We start from the raw sequence: 17,791 nt of genomic DNA, 5'->3' as shown, positions 1-17,791 counted from the left end.
TTTCAGCCCGTCTCGTCGACGTCCTCATCGTCGTCGACATTGTCGGCAAGTCCAAGCATTGTAGAGATTTGTGCAATCATAAGTAGACCGCTCTCGCCATAGAGAGGGGGGCCTTCGGAGGAGGGTTTGACAACATTCTGGTGTCGTATTCTCTTCTGTCTATCTCTCGGTCTCATGTACCTTCATTCACAGTGTTCATCCACTTTGTTTGTGTCGATTGCACTCTCTCACTAAAGGAATGGAAGGCTCTCTCTTCCGTAAGTAAAAGGAACCCTTGAGCACAGTTCGGAGCACTCATCTTGAGCAAAGTTCAACATTCATTTCCGCTGCACCTTACATGAGGAGAAGTCTATACAAGCACTTGAACCGAACGTATTACCACGTTCGTTCTAGAATAAAACTTGATGCTTCCTGGAAGCCTCAGCCTAGGGCAAAACCCTATTCCAAGGAACTTACGTTCCTTATTACAAATCCTCAAGAACCAAGGTTCTCGCCTTTGGATCTCACCTTCCAGACTCGGGGCATGGCATCCCTGCAACTCTTTTCGGACTCTGTTTCCAGAGTCCTCTTCCCGCAGAACAACTTTGCTTTCCCGGACACGGAGTCCTTACTTGGGAATCCCCACTTCCGGATCACAACTCGAGAGACTACCTCTCTCCAATCCGTGGATCTACTTCGTACAAAACCCTTGGGGTGATCTGGCTCTAGTTCCTTAGAGCGCTCTCTCCTGCAGAGGCTCATGCCTTCCTTTGCTCATACTCCCTCAGTAAGAGGAAGTACACCTGCAAACAAATACTTAGAGTTCACAACATGAAAATCACTACTTTCAAAGTCTCGACGCTCGAAATGCAACTCGGTTCTTGAAAAAGCAATTCCCTGGAAGAGATCTCGACATAAAAAATCCTCTCTTCCAATTCTACAAAGAAAAGAGGTGTGTTCTCGGGTTCCTTCTCGTAAATCAGCCCCCTCTACGACTTTCATGGGCTGAAAACAGAGAAAAACAGCAGCTTGTTGCGATGGAAACCCGCTCTGTAGGCACTTCTTAAGGAGGGAACTCGCGCACTCGGTCCTGGCGACATCTGGTACACTTGGGGCAGCCATGGGCATCACCGGCAACGTCTTCTTTGCGGCTGAAATCTGCGGCAGTATCTTCTCCTTGCAAAAACTGGTCTTCCCTCTGGGAGAGGGCGTGTGATGCTTTTATGGCTCCTTGGCCAAGACAAAGATAGCAGAGCACTGGCTGCCCACGTAGAGATCGTGGCCTTTTTTTTTGCGTTGTTTTGCCAGAGAGAGAGAGAGAGAGAGAGAGAGAGAGAGAGAGAGAGAGAGAGAGAGAGAGAGAGAGAGAAAAACGCTGGCTGATTTGTTGCCTCATTTATCAAATGGCTGCCCACTTATTAAGTGGCGTATTTTAAAAATAGTTTGAATCTGCCCAAAAACTCAATAAAACCTTTAAGTTAAAAACAATGCTTTCACAGCACTTCTCAGGCGTCCCTAGATGCAATCACATGAAAGTCCTTTTGTACCAAACTTACGATACAATCTCCTTGGCGATGCTTTATGTGACCCATCCTATAACGCATCAGAGATGTCCGTTCCTGGATGGTCGGATACTTCTTCCCGATGCCCCCTGTCACCCATCCGATGTGACACATCAGAAGTACCCGTTTCCGATGGCCTTACAAATATTCCCTTTCACAGTCAGCATTTCCATTATATTCAGCCAGCGCCAGAATCAGCCCTAGCGTTTTGTAGACCAGCCAGCGTTTGCAAATCAGCCCCAATGTTTTGCAATTTTCAACCTTGGCGATTTGGATCTCACCTTGACCAACAAATTAGCCAAGTGTTTTCAGATTTTGGTGCATTCTCTCGCCGGAAAAGCCTCTTGCTTGGTAAATGTGCACTCTCTGTTATAGCCTGCTCCTTTAGCAGTCTATTGAGCCTCTTCTCGGCCATTCCTGTTAGAGTTCAGATTCCTGTCCGGTGTGGCTCCAATATCTCCTAGGAGCAGATTAGGGAGTGAGGGCTGTTTTGTGGCTGTGCCCGGCCGTATTTGAGGTAGACTTACGTATTCGTGGCAATGCACTCCACGGTGTTGCTCACCCGAGAGGCTGGCATGAGGCGGGACCCTCGTTCCTAGGGTTTCCCGGGGTCAGAGTCTTGAGTGCTCTGCAGTTTTGCTACTAAATATGTGTGTTAGGTCACTTTTGGTGAGTTTACATACTTATTAGCATTTATTAGCCAATTATGAGGATCATGGTGTTTTGCAGTAGGTAGGGCAAATTTGGGATTTGCTTGTATATGCAACCCCTCCCCTTGTACTTTTGGCATGTGTTGTAATCATTGTAGGGCTTTAACGTTTGGGCACACTCTCACTCTCTAGCGTTCTCTCATTGCTAGCGTTTTCTCTTTGTGCGGCCTCACCCTCTCTCTAATGTCTCTGACCACCATCAATCCTCTCTCTCTCTCTCTCTCTCTCTCTCTCTCTCTCTCTCTCTCTCTCTCTCTCTCTCTCTCTCTCTCTCTCTCTCTTTCGTGCCCTAGCTTAGCTTTCCCTTTCTCGCGTTTCCACAGCTCCACCCCTGGGTGAGGGGCAGCCCTGTGGGGGGGGGGGGGCTAGCACTAAGCTACGCTCCTACTTCAAGTCGAGAAGGAAGCCCTCCCCAGCGCATGACTATTGATCTGTTGCTCGCAGCCCAAGCTCCTCGACCTTGACGACTCTCCAGGCCGAGGCAGTCCAGTACTCCACGCGAGGCGACCCTGTCGACCCTCCAAGCCGACCCTGTGCTCGTCGACCCTGTCGACTCTCCAAGCAGACCCTCCAAGAAGATGCTCATTTGTCGGCTGCCAGTTAGATAACTAAACAAGGTACAAAACCCCATAAACAGGGGTTCTCGCACAAGCCCCGACCCTCTCATCCCCAAGCCCACAATTCTCTAAGGCATACAAAACCCTAATCTAAGCAGGGGTTCCCACAGATTTTCGGTTTTTGTGTGTGCACTCAACAAGAAGAAGATTAGCATCGGAAGCATGACGACCAAAGCCAACACTCCGAAGAGCTTTGCGAAAACACGACCAAGCTTTGCTGCCGTTTTAGCAGCGTGGAGCAAATCTTATCGAATCGAACTCCTTCAAGCAGATCTCGATCGGGTCATGGAAGAGAATCGCGACCTCAAAGCTCGTCTTAGCAAGCTTGAGGCACGATTTGATTCCATGGTCGATCTCGCCACCAACAAAGTGAAAGAAGTCGAAGCCAAGGCCATCGAAACCCACTCGGCAACCCTTGCGAAGGTGAAGACATGTGTGACAGTAGAGCTTCGAGAACAACGACTCCAAGAAGGAAATACCCTCAAGATCCGCATTGATGGGCTACCTCAAGCATGGGAAATGACCAAGAACGACTTCTTGGAACGCATCAACTTCCTTAACGAAACTCTCAAGCCGATCAAGCTTGACTACAACGCAATAGGTTGTATCACCTCGAGAGGCCCTGACATGCCAATACCAAGTGGGCATGCCATCCTTGAATTCGAAAGTAGGGAAGGTCGGCTCAAGCTTCTCCAACAATCATGTCTTCTCAAAGACACCAAGTTTTGGATCGCAGAAGAACTCACCCCACTACAACTCAAAACGCAAAAGTGAAGAGCTCAAGAAGGTACATGAAGCCCGCAAACAAGGCAAATGGACAGTCTACCGAGGTGGTAAAGCCATCATCCAGGAGTTTTGAAACCCCAAATCGGCTCTCCCCATAGCTGATCCCTCTTAGGTTTTTGTCTTTTTCATCTTCCCAATGGACCCTCAGTCCTTAACTGATATGTATCAGTGCGATTTGCTACAAACGCCACCGTTGTAATGCTTGTTTTGGTCCCATGGGTCATATCTGACCTCCGTGGACGATAATTCAATCTATCTATCTATCTATCTCTTTCTCTCTCTCTCAAGCGTTTTCTCGAGCGATCTCTCTCTCCCTTGCTAGCACTCCCTTCCCCTTGCCGTGTGCACACTCTCTCGGTGTGGCATTGCGTGCGGTGAGTTTCCATGTCCATTCGGTGGGCGGTACGTGCTAGGAGGTTGACGAGGAGGAGATCCATCGCGATAGATCTGAGATCTATTGGTTGCTTGGTACGGAGAGAAAGTTTGCTCGCAGTTGCAGACAAGTTCATCACCCGATTCACCCTTTTTTGCTGCACCTTTGACATGGTATCAGAGCCACGACGTGCTTTTGAATCGGATTGATGATTTGTGCAAGTTTTTGGTGCTGAATTTCCACGTCGAAAAGGGATGGTTTGCTGTTTTTTTTTTGTCTTTCACTCATTTGGGGCTGATTTTGGCTGTAGTGGGCAGATTTGCAGATTTTCTCACTTCTACCTCAACCTAGCCTCGTCACATGCCAGGTTCTTCAACACCATGGAGAGGAGTGATGATTCTAACACAAATTCAGCCTGTGATGACAAAGTAGTCAATGAGGGTACTATCGATGGTGGTGGTGAACCACCTGTCAACGAGGAGTAGGGAGATTGGTCCAGTTCTGCTCTGGCGTAGGTGATCAATCAATCAAGATACCTACCCTTCCTACTTTTCCCTCGGATCGGCAATTGAATAGAGACAACTATGCCATTTGGAAAGCTTTGATGATGGCGGTCTTTGACTCTTACGAGCTTGGAGGTTTTGTCTTGAGCAACTTTCAAAAGCCAAAGGACACTATCGGAGCAAAGTTATGGGAGCGTGTCAGTGCTCGAATCCCGTCTTTCATTATCCTCAACAGTACACCATCAGTTACTAGCTATGTACGATTGATGAAAGATGCAAAGGTTGATTTGGGATCGGCTTTCTTCACTTTATGATTGAGTTTCTCCACGAAGCGGATAGTCCTTGAGGTGCAGTCGAGGACCTTGGATGCGAAGAACTCTTCCATGTAGGATCACATCAACAAGATGCAGGAGCTTTAGAAGAGATACTTTATATGGGAAAGCTTATCTGTTTAGAGGATATGGCCATCCAACTCTTGGCCCTATTACCTCCTCGGTACACCAACCTCTATCCTTCATTGATTACGAGTGAATACTATCTATTGGGATGAGATTGTTTCAATGGTATTGGATGAGGAGCGGTTCAATATGGGGAAGAAGTGAGGTTCGAAGCCTTGACCGGTTCTTCCAACAACAAGAAGTAGAAGGGTAAGAAGAAAAGCAACAACACTAAAGAACAATGATGCCAAATAGGAAGTCTTGAAGGTGGAACGGCATTGCAATAGTTGCGGTGAGAAGGGACATCATTGGAGGAAGTGTCCAAAGCGAGTTGGAGAGCTTCGACTTCTTCGGCGGCAATGGTGCAGTCACGACCCTTTGTTCATTTGGAGATTCTCCCTTCCAAGGACTCCCCAAGAACATCGGAGGTTGAGTTGACTCTTGTGGGACGAGATGATTGTGATTGGATTCTAGATAGTGGTGCCTCACGGTGTCACAAATTGATGATGTGGCAATGCAATGTGCACGCGCACGCGCACACACACACGGCAAAGTGATGATGTGGCTGACTGCACAGAAATCCTTGATTTTGCGCTAACAGCTGACGTGGCAGTATTATACAGAAATTCTTGATTTTGCGCTGACAGCTAACGTAATAGTACTGTATGGAAATCCTTGATTTTGCATTGGCTGCTGACGTGGCAGTACTGTACGGAATTCCGTAATTTGCGTTGGCTGCTTTTTGCCAGTTTTTGAGGATCAATTACTTTTGGAACTTTTGCTTTTGAGTTTGATTGATTTTGGGGCTCTGCTTTTGGCATCCCTTGTAAGAATAGAAGAGCCATAAGGGCCTCACTCTTCAAAGCATTTGGACACAGAGTCTGAGAGAGGAGGACCTTGCGGGAGTTGTACTTTGCTCAAAGATTAATATAAAAGAAATACCGAAAGAGACGCCAGTCTTTGGGGCCAATACCTCTTGGCACGGAACTACGCCGCGCCTTGTCGACTCTCTTTTGAACTGTGATTTGAAGTGGTGAAGTACTTTTTGAAGTGAATCTTTGCTGTGTCGGGGTAGAATCTTGACTTGGGGTGTCCAAGTTTGTTACAGTGGTATCAGAGCACAGAAAGATTCTTCTTCTACGGAGGATCTGATCCTTTTTGCAGCGCACACAGCTTTTGGAAAAGAATCTTCATGTCGCGACCCCGGACTTATTAGCCACTCTCACCCTTCATACATCGCGCATCGGGCGCGCTCCCGTCTTCATCTCTCTGTCTTATAGGGCAAAGCCATAACGAATCCCAGATTACACATGGGTTCTCGTGAAGAATTTGACAGAGATGACACCTCTCACTTGAAAGGCAAAGAAAAGTTGAAAATCTGGCACGAGAATTGAAGAAAAGAATAAAGATTTGGGTAAATGTTTTTTCAGACAAGTTTGCTAGTGTGGAGTACAAACGTCAACTGTAGATTGGCATATGTGTGAACAGATTGATCAAGTACTCCAAGGACATGCGATTGGCGAGACACCTGATTAATAAGATTTACTCGAGATGGCATGTAGCCATTGCTTCTCCTCTCAGGTCGGGAGGAAAGCCGAAAGGACAGACGAGTGCAGAAAAACAGAACTTGTACTCGTAGAAAGAGATGGATAAGAATTCTTCAAAAGAATATGAACCAAAGAACATAAATTCAAGAGTTACAGAGCAGCAGCGGAGTGCGGAAGAAAAGAACAATCGAGTGCGGAAGAAAAAAACAGATGAAAGCATAGCTGGTACCACATTGCGTGGGGCCCGAACCGAATCAGATGAACGAAAAGTACAAAACTTTTGCCGCCCTTGGGGCAAAGTGAAAGATCAGGAAGCCCTCATTTTTCTTTGATGGAGGAGCCAAGTCCAACTTCTTGAATTGGCGGCTCGATTTGGAATTATACCCGACAGGTGAGGCCATAGGCGGAGGCAGTTCTACCGGCGCTTGGATGGGATGTTGCCATTACACCGATCATTGGCAAACTTCGTTTGCAATGTCAGGGGTACTCAGGGCACTAGGAATTCTACGTAATACCCTTAGGAAGGTTGTGACGTCCTCCTTGAAATCCCTTGGTACCACAAGAACAACGCCGTGGTTGACTATTGGGCTGAGAAAACGACTTTGACAAATGAAGAGCAAAGAGATTGTACTTGATGAAATTCAGTTTCTTTACTTGATTTTTCTTGAGAGAATTGAATGATGATTAAAGGTCGAATATGTTTGACCTCGAAAAGAAACGACAAGATTTTTTAGCAATAGAGGCTAATTGTTTCTCTGAAGGCGTACAAAGCGAGTTACCTCCTTTACGTCGTGAAGATCACATGATTGATTCGTGGTAGTACACCACCGAACCGGTCACCTTACAGCGTTAGCCAAGGCCAAGGTAAAGAAACAATAAACTAGAACAGATTTCCACATTACGAGGATCGATTATATACTCGACAGAGTTTAAAATTCTACTTGCTGAATTGATATAAAGAAGTCATTATCATCAGATCTGTATTGCTCCTGAAGACGTCTACAAGACAGCTTTCAGGATGACTTTTTGGATTTTCAAAGAATACCGATCATTTGTGGGTTTTCCAGACACTGAGGAAGCATAAATTGCTTATAAAGAGAAAGTTTTTCTTGCCTGAGATAGACACATCGTCTCAACAGAAAAAGTACAGATAGATCTGGCCAGATTTCCGATTCCAAGGATCGATGATATTCTTGCCAGACTTCAGGGATCCTCTTGTTTCAGCAGGATTGATTTGAAAAGCGGATAACATCAGATCCGAATCGCTCCGGTAGATGTCTACAAGACGGCCTTTCGTGCGAGCTTTGGTTTGTACGAATTTTTGGTGATGCCTTTTGGCCTTACCAATGCTCCAACGACTTTCAACCGAATGATGGATAGGATTTTCAGAGAGTATAGATCAATTGTCGGCACTTTCTTTGATGACATTATAGTCTTTCCAAGGATGAAGTAGAACATAGACACCATCTGCTACAAGTCTTTCAAGCATTGCGAGATCACAACTTAGTTATCAATGCCAAAAAGAGTGAATTTTTCTTGCCGCAGATGCACTTCTTGGGACACATCGTCTCAGGAGCAGGAGTACAGATAGACCTGGCCAAGATTGACACTATTCGTGGTTGGCCCAATTTGAAGAATGTTCATGAAGTCAGAAGTTTCTTGGGTTTGTGTTCTTACTACCGGCGGTTCATTCGAAAGTTTGCAGAGGTAGCTTCCCCTTCGCACATTCTGACACAAAAAGGAGTCCCTTTCTCGTGGGGACCCACAGAAGTGACTGCCTTTCAGACACTGAAAGAGAAATTGACTACTGGACTAGTATTGACTTTGCCGGATTTGTAAAAGTCATTTGAAGTATATTGTGATGCTTGTGGTTGTAGTCTGGGAGCGGTCTTAATGCAAGAAGGCCATGTGATTGCCTATGAAAGCCGATTGTTTTCAATGCCATAATTGACAACACAGATTTATGAGAAAGAGCTTTTGGCAGTGCTTCATGCTCTTACTCGGTGGCGACATTACCTACTTGGAGCCGATTTCACGGTCTTCACTGATCATCAAAGTTTATGCTACTTCTTGTCATAGAAGCAGCTTTCGGAAAAGCAGATGCGGTGGGCTAACATCTTGTCACAATTTTACTTCCAGATTGTCCATGTATAGGGACAGAAGAACTTGGTGGCAGACTCGGAAGCGGCTAGTCTTGGCTATTTCCGCGATTCACCATAGAAGTTTCGAGGACATAGTTGATCAGTACGCCACAGATTTAAATTTTTTTGGATGTATTCACTTGAATACAGAATGGGGAGGTAGTAGTGGGATATTCCATACGGGATGGCTACTTGATGAAGAAAACGACGTTGTACGTTACATAGCCGTTGAGGGAAAAGATTCTAACTAAATGCCATAGTCCACCTTTTACGGGTCACATCAGCATTGGCACCACCTTGAAAGGAGTGGAGCGTTACTCCTTTTGGCCAAACTCAAGAAAGATGTGGACGACTTTGTGCGTAGTTGCTTGGTATGCCAGAAGGTCAAGTTTGACAGGCATAAGGCACAGGGATTGTTATAGCCTTTATCCATTCCCACTCACCCCTGGGAAAGTATTGCTATGGATTTCATTTTTGATCTCCCGAAGACACAGAGTGGGCATGATGGCATTTGGACTATCATTGATAGATTTAGCAAGCAAGCTCACTTCATTCCAGTGAAGAAAACAGTCAAGCCGGATCATTTAGCGATACTGTTCGTTGCACAGATTTTCAGACTACATGGCATGCCTGAGACAATAGTCTCCGACAGAGACCCTGATTCATGAGTTGTTTGGATGGCAATCTGGGAGAACATTAGCACGTGGTTGCATTCCTCGTCATCATTCCACCCTGGGTAATTTGGAAATAACCAATTCAATTATTTTGAATTTGTTAAAGTCTTCTTCTTTGGATCAGAAGACTAAATGGGAAAAGTCTTTGCCCTTGGTGGAGTTTGCCTACAACGACATACGGAAAAGACGCCATTTGAAGTGTTCAAGGGTGCTAAGAAGCTTCTTAAATTTCTAAGCACCTAAGACAAGATTCCTTTGAAGACGATTTTTGAAACAAAGTCTAGAAGGCATGGAAGGCCATCTAGCCGTTTAAAGGAGGAGAGGTCGTCCTCTTTTGACAATGACCAGATCAACAAGAAAACCAAGGAGTTCAAGGAAGGGAGTCGGGCTAGGACACCCATCGAGCCCTTGAGTTGAACAACAGTTTGACGTCGCCTTCTCTGGAGCGTGGCTCTCAGAACATTCCAGGGAGAGAAAGGCAACATCTTACTTGAAAAGAACGATGAATATGCAAGAAATGTCATCATGCCTTGGCATCACTTGAAAATGACCGGTTTTGCTATGATTTCAACGATTTGGAATGGATGCCGGCTCATTGACTTATGCGACGGGCACGATAGTATAAAAGAGGTAAGAGTTTTCTAGTGAAGAGAATGAATCAAGGGAACCAGATAATACATCATCACAAGATTCTGGCGAATCAGAGGGTTCTGACGAACTAAGGAAACCAGATGCAAGTTCATCAAAGGATTCCAAAGAAAGAGTAATCAGATGATAGTTTCTTAGGGTTTGGATGATCGACTGTGACGTGCCAATGGACAGGGAAGCGAAAGACGCTACCCGTAGGTCGCAAGGCACAAGGAAAGAAAGGAAAAAGGGAATCAATTAGTAGATTAGAACATTCCCTAGAGTGAGGTACTGGTACCGAACTGTATGGCGTCGAGGGAGATCGCCAACAATGTCTGAAATCTTGGAAAGGACTCTTCGCCTGCCCACTCTGATGCGTGGGTCATGCGATACTTGAACTTCATAAAGGTCTGCAATGCTTGCTTCTTTGGGCCGCGCCGAAAGCGACACAAAGTCTTCTGTGGCTCCTTCAATGCTTCAACTTCGTCTATAGTCATGCGTCTATCTTCTTCAAGAATTTCCGAGGATGAAAATTCTTAAAACCACTTTTAACACAAAAACATGAACATACCATTCCATGTAAAGTGACTAGAAAAATTCTATTCCTTCGAAAAAACTGTGCATGCAATGTAGGTTAACAAAGTGACGGAGTGCCAAACCGTTCATCAAACACACGCAAACAATGGGGTCGAATCTTGACTTTCTGATCGAAATCAATCAATTGTGGCAAAACACAATGGAAATGCTGATGCTTGATGCTCAATCCTTCTTGTGCTCTTTCGGATACTGTGTCATGCCAAGGAAGAGATATGGAATGTGAATTCCTTGAATGCAAACATTTCATCTTTTCATGAAAAGGAGGGGATGTCACGTGTACATCTAACCCTATGTGTACGTGGACAAGCTACTTCATGACAGGGGTTCAGTTCAGTTAGCTGAGGAAGTGATCTGGCACTTTTGTGAGTTTGTTCGCAAACCGTGCATGTCCAGACACTTAGAATAGATGCATATCCTCTGGTTGCACAAAGCATGATCATTAGATTTCCTTCAGAACCCATCAGGAGCATTTTTACAGTGCATAGACCTATTTTCCCTATTTTTGACATTTTTCACTTATTATTTTAAAGTGACTTTTGTTGGGAATTGGGAAGGGCAATTTGACTAAGCCAATACATAAGAAACCTAGCGCTAGCACTTTCTGGTAGAAGAGGCGGCAGGAACTTCGCGTTCAACAGGCACCTTCTCAGCAAGACCACCTTCCTGATAGACCTAGCGTTTTCAACCCATCTAAAAGCCTAGCGTTTTTGCATGACAGATCAGCCCTGGCGTTTGCATTGCAGATCAGCCCTAGTGACAGCAAGAGAGCAGATCAGTCCTAGCGTTAGCAGATTCCACAACGACACAACAGATCAGCCCTAGCGTTAGCAAAGTTCTCCAGCAGGACATAACCAGCCCTAGCGTTTTTGGTTTGCAGACCAGCCTTGGTGTTTTGTAGATTCATCGCGACGGAACCTCAGTAAGATCCAGCGTTCTCAGTTTTCAGCAGTCAGACATCGCAGTAGAAGTCCCAAACCTCGCAGACCTCACCTTCCCGCAGTAGATCCGCGCCGCACCGTCATATCCAGTGTAGTTTGCAGTCAGCCCGGAAAACACAGATTTCAGCATCTGCGTTTTCAGCGTGTCGTCGTCGCATCGTCGCCATCGACATCATCACCGACATCATCACCGACATAGAGTCAAAATTCAGCAGATAAAGATTTACAGATTTCAGCCATTAGCGTTTTAAGGTTTTAGTCCGTCTCGTCGTCGTCCTCAACGTCGTCGACATCGCCGGTAAGTCCAAAGCATTGTAGAGATTTGTGCAATCAATAGTAGATTGATCTCGCCATAGAGAGTGGGGCCTTCGTAGGAGGGTTTGACAACTTGTCTGGTGTCGTATTCTTTTCTCTCTATCTCTCAGTCTCAACACCTTCATTCACAGTGTTTATCCACTTTGTTTGTGATCACTTGCACTCTCTCATTAAAGGAGTGGAAGGCTCTCCCTTCCGTAAGTAAAAGGAACCTTGAGCACAGTTCGGAGCACTCATTTTGAGCAAAGTTCAACATTCACTTCCGATGCACCTTACATTACTTGGGTATACTTTCTACAACACAAGTATGAGGCATTTGGCCTCTTCAAGAATTGGTGTTCTCTTGTGGAGAAGGAAAGCAATCTAGTGTTGAAGACTATTCAATCGGACAAAGGCGGGGAGTTTACCTCCAATGCTTTCATTTAGTTTTGTGCGGACTATGGCATCAAGCGATGGCTTTCGAATACCGGATCACGTTCAGAGAATGGAGTCGTGGAGCAGAAGAATAGGACAGTGGTAGAAATGGCACGAACCGTGCTTAAGCATGGAGATTTGCCAAAGTCTTTATGGGCAGAGGCAGATGCGATGGCAGTTCATACCATAAACCGATCTCCCACCTTTGTAGTTTCTAAGAAGACCCCATTTGAAGCCTATTTGGGTAAGGAGCCCGAGGTCTCCCACTTTCAAATTTTTGGGAGCGATGAATATGTCCATGTAGTGAAGGAGCAAAGGGGGAAGTTTGACCTCAAGTCGAAGAGAATAATTTTTGTCGGCTACAACTCTCTTTCCGAGGAATATCGACTTTATGATCCAAAGAAGAAGGATGTTGTACTCAGCCGTGATGTTGTTTTCGACGAGTTTTTACCTTCAGAGGGGGCTTCCACTCCCAAGTCTTCTATGACGACCCCTGATTTGCCGATACTTGGAGACCCAGATTTTGATTTGCCTCTTGATGAACCCTCTTCTTCTACCCTTGTCCCGTCGGAGGAGAATGCACCCATTCCCGATGATAGTGGTTCTCATCATAATGCAGAGCTAGAGCCAGATATACCAGTAGCTCCTCCCTGGGGAGCAGACTGACAAGTTGCCAAAGTGGCTATTGGAGACTTTGCGAGATTCAACATCTTCAGATTTTCCACCCGATTGACGTGAAGCCGATATTACACGATGATCTCTGTCTGACATCTTTCTTTCCCAGGAGCGCTATATCCAAGAATCGTTGGAACCATTTGGCATGACCAAGTGCAAACCTATCTCAACCCCTATGGATTCCAATCAGAAGTTGTCACGGTATGATTCTTCAGATGTAGCAGATGCTACAATGTATCGAAAATTGGTTGGTTCTCTCATTTGGGTACTCAACACCCGGTTTGATGTCAGTTTCCCGGTGGGACTTCTAAGTTCTTTCATGTAGAAACCCGTCAAGTCTCATTTGGTGCAGGCTCTTCGGACTCTGCGGTCGCAAGTCATTAGGCATTCACTATGCGGTTGGAGGTACAAACTCCCAAATCATTCTATGAGGATGGAGTGATTCTGATTGGGGTGGAGATCCAGATGGACAACGGTCGACTACAGGCTACACCTTTTCTTTTGGCTCAAGAGCAGTTGCATGGAGCAGCAAGAAACAACTTCAAACAGCCTATAATTGCCTTATCTTCGACAAAGGCAGAATACCGAGTTGTTTGCAGTGCTACATGTGAGTCAGTGTGGATTCGGAGGCTACTTTTGGAGGTGGGCATTCCCTAGCAGACGACCGTTGTGTACTTTGACAACCAGAGTTGTATAGCCATTGCGAGGAACCCGGTGTTCCATGCCTAGGCCAAGCATATAGAGATACAATACCATTTTGTTCGTGAGAAGACCAAGGATGGCTCTATCCGACTAGAGTACATCCCAACTTTCAGATAACCCTGCTGATATCTTCACCAAAGTCCTTCTACATGCGACATTATCTTCTCATGCCCGCTCCCTTCGACTTGTTTTCCGTTGAGGAGCTGAGAGGGGGTGTTAGAGTTCAGATTCCTGTTCGGTGGTGGCTCGAGTGTCTCCTAGGAGCAGATTAAGGAGTGAGGTTTGTTTTGTGGCTGTGCCCGGCTGTATTTGAGTGTTCTCGGCGATGCACTCCACGATGTTGCTCACCCGATAGGTTGGCATGAGGCGGGACTCCGGTTGCTAGGGTTTCTCGGGGTCAGAGTCTCGAATGCTTTGCAGTTTTGCTACTAAATATGTGTGTCAGATCACTTTTAGCGAATTTACAGTCTTTATGAGCCATTTTTCAGGATCGTGGGGTTTTGCAGTACGTAGGGCAAATCTGGGATTTGCCAATATATGCAACCCCTCCCCTTGTACTTTTGGCATGTGTTGTGATCATTGCAGAGCTTCAGCATTTTGGCACACTCTCACTCTCTAGCGTTTTCTCCGTGTGTGGCCTCACCCTCTCTCTAGCGTTTCTGACCACCATCGATGTCTCTCTAGGGTTTTCTCTAGTGATCTCTCTCCCCCTTGGTAGCGTTCCATTCCCCTTGCTGTGTACACACCCTCTTGGTGTGGCATTGCGTGCGGTGAGTTCTCGTGCCCGTTTGGTGGGCCGTACGCGCTAGGAGCTTGACGACGAGGAGATATATCGCGATAGATCAGAGATCTATTGGCTGCCTGGTACAGATGCAGACAAGTCCATCACCCGATTCACCCTTTTTAGCTGCTGCATCGAGCGCTCTTGCTCCCATTGCTGTCCATCATCGGCTTCAACATCATTTGTGTTTTCAGCCTTGCTTTACGCGACAGTTCAGCTTCAATTTTGCAATCAGATCTGCGTTTTTGCAGCCAGCCTTCATTTCTCTCACACCGGGAGCGCAAATCAACCCTAGATCTACCTCTTGGTGGCCATCAGCAACCCCTCATCTAGACGGATCCAAAGATGTATTAAATTAGCCCCGGAGGTGTCTCATTTTGAATGATTAACGCGGCGACATTCCCCATTCGAGTCAATAGAGTTTGCATTAAAGTATTGCTTATGTGTACATTCCATTTATGCAATCAAAAGCAAGTACCAATCCGGTAATGGATTGGGGGGCCCTTGAGAGGGTTTGGGACCCCATGGAATCTCTCTCTCTCTCTCTTTAAAAGGAAGCATCATTTTTGCTAAACAGCACACATTCAAGCAAGGAAAGAAGTTAAGATTTGTGGAAGTGAAAGTCTAGATCTTGTCACCATTTCACTTCCGTTGCACCTGACAAAATTGCACTTGACAAAATTTTTCTTGGACTTGTTAGCTACATCAATGGAGGGTTTCTTTGTGGGAGGCATAGATGGCTTTGTTGCAACATTGCCCTTGGCTGAAAATTGTTTGCCTTGAGACTCTCTTTTGATGCCTTTAATTCCATCGGAATTTCCTTTCGACAAATTAATGGCAACTGTCACATTTTCAATTGATTGCACCATATTCATGACATTAGTCTTTGTACAATAGTCCTTGATTCCCTTGGTATTACATATTCAAAGAACACAACAGAAAAAATACATCTCCTCGTGACAGTTGCACCAATAGCAGTCAACAATGGCTGCAAGGACCACGGTAGCCTACCTTACGGCAAGGGTGTCAAGTTGGCAAGGTCGGCAACATTAAAGGAGGGGGCGAGCGTGGCCGTCTCTCTCTCTCTCTCTCTCTCTCTGGGTGTGTTCCACAACTTTGTAAGTAGGAAACGGAAACTACTGGAGATCGTTGACATGCTTTCTTTATTCCTTGTTTAGCTCTACCAGGCTTTTAACAAAGAATATTAAGTTGTGGTACACCCAACCCAAACATAATTCAGATTAGAGGTCATTTTTTATTATAACATGGTGATTGCAGTTTGTGTAGTTTTTGAGCTATGTTAATCTAGTTCTCATGGAAGGCACTGATGGTGTCAATGGAGGAATGCGGCTTGAAGCATACTAATATATTAGAGCTGGATGTTCAGGCAGCATTAAGGAAAGGGACTCTTGCATGGAGGCGTGTAGTTGCAGCTTTTGGAAAAGAAGTACTGCAAGAAAATGGAGAAATTGACCGCACACGTCTTGGAGCGATGATCTTCTCTGATCCTGGGAAACGTCGAGTGCTCAACAAGTAAGCTTTTGACTATAGATCTCATGGTTTGATTTTAAACAAACGAAACCCACTATCAAAACAAGCTCCTACCCAACGCACCCACCCAACCCATAACACACACACCCCAAAGTATGTAATGATAGAACCCACCCACCCATACACACACAAACACATACGCAAGCAAACAAACAAAGAGGGAATGCAAAACAACATATCACAATGACTCTAGAAGGGAAAGTGAACCATGAGCTGGAGCAATTGGCCAGTAGAAATGCAATTTGCAGGTTCTGAATATGATGTCTGAGCAGAGGCTTAAACCTTTGTTGGATATGGAGCAGCAGGTTTTGAATCAAGAGGAGTTAGATGTCAATGGAGTACAGATGTCAGAAGGGGATGTGCAGGTACTAAGGCAACAATTAAAGAGTATAATGCAACAGGCATGGACAACAATGAAAGAGAGATTGAACACTGTCCTGAAGCACCCCTATGAAATGGTTAGAACTGGTTTTGTCAGTACACATGAAGCTGACTTGATGATGGAGGTAGAACAGCTCAAGAAGGAAAGAGAGCATTGGATCAAGCAGGTCCAAGAACTTAAAGAGGAGCAGCAGAAATCAGACTTAGTTGAATGTTCAGAAAAACCATCGCATAAAGAGAGAGGGAAAGAGGGAAAACGGGTGGGAGAATCTGATAAACTAATGGTGAGAGGCTTGCAAGAAGGCAAACAACCAGACAGGCACCTTCAGAGAAAAGAAAACTTTAGAAAGGAGCACAGACCTGTGTTCATGCATGGACCATTGATTTATGTTACCTTTTCCTCTGTGCAGTGCCATGTCGCTCTCAATCGGCATGGGTCTTTATTGGGAACTCTTCAAACATTGGATCAAGGGAACCAAAGTTGTCATCATGGATGTTCCGCTTTTGTTTGAGGCCAAATTGAACAGACTGACCAAACCAGTGATTGTGGTGTGGGTGGACTCCATAACTCAGGAAGTCCGCCTCGTATGCCTTGCAAAAGATCAATTCGCAGCTGCCCTTGGATGTGAAACGTAATCGTGCTGATTTAGTCATCGATAACTGCCATTCCTTGGAGGCTATGAAAGAGCAGGTACAGAACATTTACAAACAAGTTACAATCCCTTTAACTTGGAAGGAAGCATTGTTTTCAAGGACAGGAATAATGTCTGTGGTTGCGTTGGTGTTTGCTTTTTGGTATTCTGTAAGATAATTTACGACATGCATTGTCTGGATCGACAAAAAGTGGTCTCACACAATTGGCTAATAGTGAGAGAACATTTATACATGACAAAGAGAGACAGCTTATGTGAGGGCTATATTTATGCTTTGACAAGAATGCAGCTGATCAGAAAATTTTCGTGCTATGGGGGTTTTGAAGCTACAGAATTGGGTGTTCTCTCTTGGTAGTAGGGACTGGCCATATTACTGCTGTCTTTATTATTCTTGGCCAATCTCCATCCTTTTATGTATTATATCAGACCTATGGTCTCAAAGGCACAGATGTCTCTCTTTCTCTCATTCATATCAATATGAAACTTCACACCTGCACAAGCATATCAACAAAGAAGATTGGAGGGCCTATTTGTAGCCAATTTTGATCATTTTGAAGCAACAATGTTCAATAACCAAGGAAACTAGGACATTTGTGAGGAAAGTGTGTGTCGCTAGGAAAATGTTGGAGAATGAAAGTAAATAATTAATGAGTAGATGAACAATCAAATATGCTATTGTTCCATGTATGTGTGCGCTTGAGACACATTCACTCATATGCCATGGTAAACCTTGAAGATTTAGGAAAGTCAAACTAATAATGAAGGGTGGAGTGCATGTGTGCGCTTGAGACACATGCACTCATATGCCATGAAAGTCAAACTAAATAA

General features: G+C 45.1%; 1 pseudogene across 1 annotated transcript in view; it reads left to right on the top strand.

Moving 5' to 3' along the window:
• LOC147420361 (dephospho-CoA kinase-like) overlaps positions 1-17,561 on the top strand; it is a 68,915-nt pseudogene extending 51,354 nt beyond the window's left edge. The window contains exons 3-4 of the transcript XR_015186932.1: positions 15,766-15,911; positions 16,721-17,561. The product of XR_015186932.1 is annotated as a dephospho-CoA kinase-like (transcript). The remainder of the gene's footprint in view (positions 1-15,765; positions 15,912-16,720) is intronic.
• The last annotated feature ends 230 nt before the right edge of the window (positions 17,562-17,791 follow it).

Source organism: Adiantum capillus-veneris, chromosome 28 (genome assembly GCF_014529385.1).
Source record: "Adiantum capillus-veneris isolate H3 chromosome 28, ASM1452938v2, whole genome shotgun sequence".
Classification (NCBI taxonomy): Eukaryota; Viridiplantae; Streptophyta; class Polypodiopsida; order Polypodiales; family Pteridaceae; genus Adiantum; species Adiantum capillus-veneris.
The sequence above is the reverse complement of the archived record's forward strand: the minus strand, read 5'-3'. Positions and strand labels throughout refer to the sequence as shown.